The following is a 2,256-nucleotide window of genomic DNA, read 5'->3' as shown; positions in this document are numbered from 1 at the left end:
CATTTTTAACCTTTTTACGACCTATGGTTCAAGAGTTATAAGCCAAAACATAAAGTGGGCTGTTATAGGGCCACCATGAGGCCGACCGATAAAATTATAAGTTAATACATTTTAGTGATAATTATGAATTTATCCTCCAAGTTTTGTAACTATAGTGCTTACAGTCTCCGAGGAAAAAATACTTGAATGTGATTTTTTGCATTTTCCCATTCATGTCAATGGGGAAAATTTAATTCACTAATAAATTCATATAAATTAAACTATAGAACATTTCTCTTAACAAAATATTATTATTTATGATTACGATTCCCGATTAGGTTGCTGTTCCTGTCCAGTGCAGGCTGGTTGTGGAGAACTCATGTTGACCTGCAGGCTGGACTCCACACACTGGCCTGGAATGAAGGAATCGAAGTGAAGAACGTAAACATATAAAGACATTCAACAATTGTGCCGAAAATATGAAACGTGGAACGCCTGAGAAATAGCCTATGATTGTATAATAGTGTCATCTTGTGCTATGGTGTGATAAGAATAGCTGCAGATAATTTATAATAATCTTAGCACCCCATATTCTGGTACCCGAGCATATGTATGTGTACGCATCACCAGACAGCACAAAGAATAAAACAAACAAACATGTAGCTGCAGATCATTTATAATTGCACGCACACACATTTTAACCATATATTTATGTCCACACATCGGATATGCATACAAGGACACATATATTATAGGTGCATTAGAGTTACATCTGCAAAATCATGGCATGTGTTTTCAAGATACAATAGGCATGTCACTCAGTACTCTATGGATATACAGTATAAGTAACAGCGTCTCCGCCATGACGGCTGCCAATTATAGCAGAGACACCACAATACCTAGCCAGCCTTTTTGCCTCCTTTTTGGGCATCCCAAGTTGTTGGAACACTCCAACAACCAGTCTGTGCGCATGCCCTAAGCTGCCAAATAGAAAGACAAATAGACTGCACCTAGAGCCCAGCTCTGAGATGGTATGTAGAAGTATTTTATGACCTTGGTCATAAAGGCTTCCTCTAAGCTATGGTCAAAGGTGCAGGCTATCTCTAATACCGACACTTCTCTGGACTCTTCATCAACCACAACATGACAACACTATCTGGTGTATGCATAACATGCATAACATCCATTCAAGATGTGTGGCAGTGTTTCAGTGATCTGTTCTGTACCGTGCAAGCAATGAGGGACCTGAGTGGTGGGGAACCAGATGGAAAGATTGAGTCTGGTGGGAAGGACTTGTAGTCGTCCTCATTGAGTGCAGTGTTCTCTCTCTCACACACACACACACACACACACACACACACACACACACACACACACACACACAGAGCCCACCAGAAGTATGACCGTGGACTGCATTCATTCATTATTATTGCTACTACTTGTATTTGCCTGTATCTCTTTCCCTGTCTATCTCTCTTCTATTGTTTCTGCCTATTTCCCCTAACCTGACGCTGCCAGATGAGGGCGGTATTGGGCAAACATATTCCCCAACACAACACTCATCTGGGATCTCTGACGGAGTTGAGCCCTGAGTCAGATCTGCTTCGTACCGAACCAATCAGCGTGAGCTAAGGGCGAAACCGGATGTGAAGCTATATAGACACGTCAATATGATTGGTTGTGTTTGCACGCCCACACGGTGATAGACAGACGCTCCCATCCAATCATCTACCATGTATCTTGAAAAAAAAGAAAAGCCCCGTCATCGAATTTGCTTCCGCGATCCCAGATCCCAATAAGCTGTGAAACAAATTTGTGTAGCAAGCTTTTTGGATCTGGCAGCGTCAGGTTATATTTCCCCACTCCGATTCGAATTAAAAAAATAACAATAACATTGCTGTGTGAGTTCTGGCGAGACTGCCACGTAAATTAAAACATTGTACAAAAATTAGGCTACTAAGATAATTATGAATCATTCATTTGATCTCGCAAAACTTAAGAGAGTACATTTCTCAGCACCAACCGCAGCCCATACAGGACCGGACCATATAGATAAAGAAAGACAAAGTTTTACAGTATATTATTCTGCAATATTCATATCATATTCATATTAAAATCATGTACATTTGACATTCGAAAATTGTTCGAATACATGTGGTTTTAAAAGGAATATTCAAATATAATTTTTGGCCAATTCTGGCAGCACTAACATGCACTGCTGTCATGCGCTGTTTAGTGTTTCAAGACCAGTGTTTGCGCCAACACATGCACTGTTTT

This window comes from Protomyctophum bolini (genome assembly GCF_963924005.1).
Source record: "Protomyctophum bolini genome assembly, chromosome: 18".
NCBI lineage: Eukaryota > Metazoa > Chordata > Actinopteri > Myctophiformes > Myctophidae > Protomyctophum > Protomyctophum bolini.
This window is presented reverse-complemented; position numbering follows the sequence as displayed.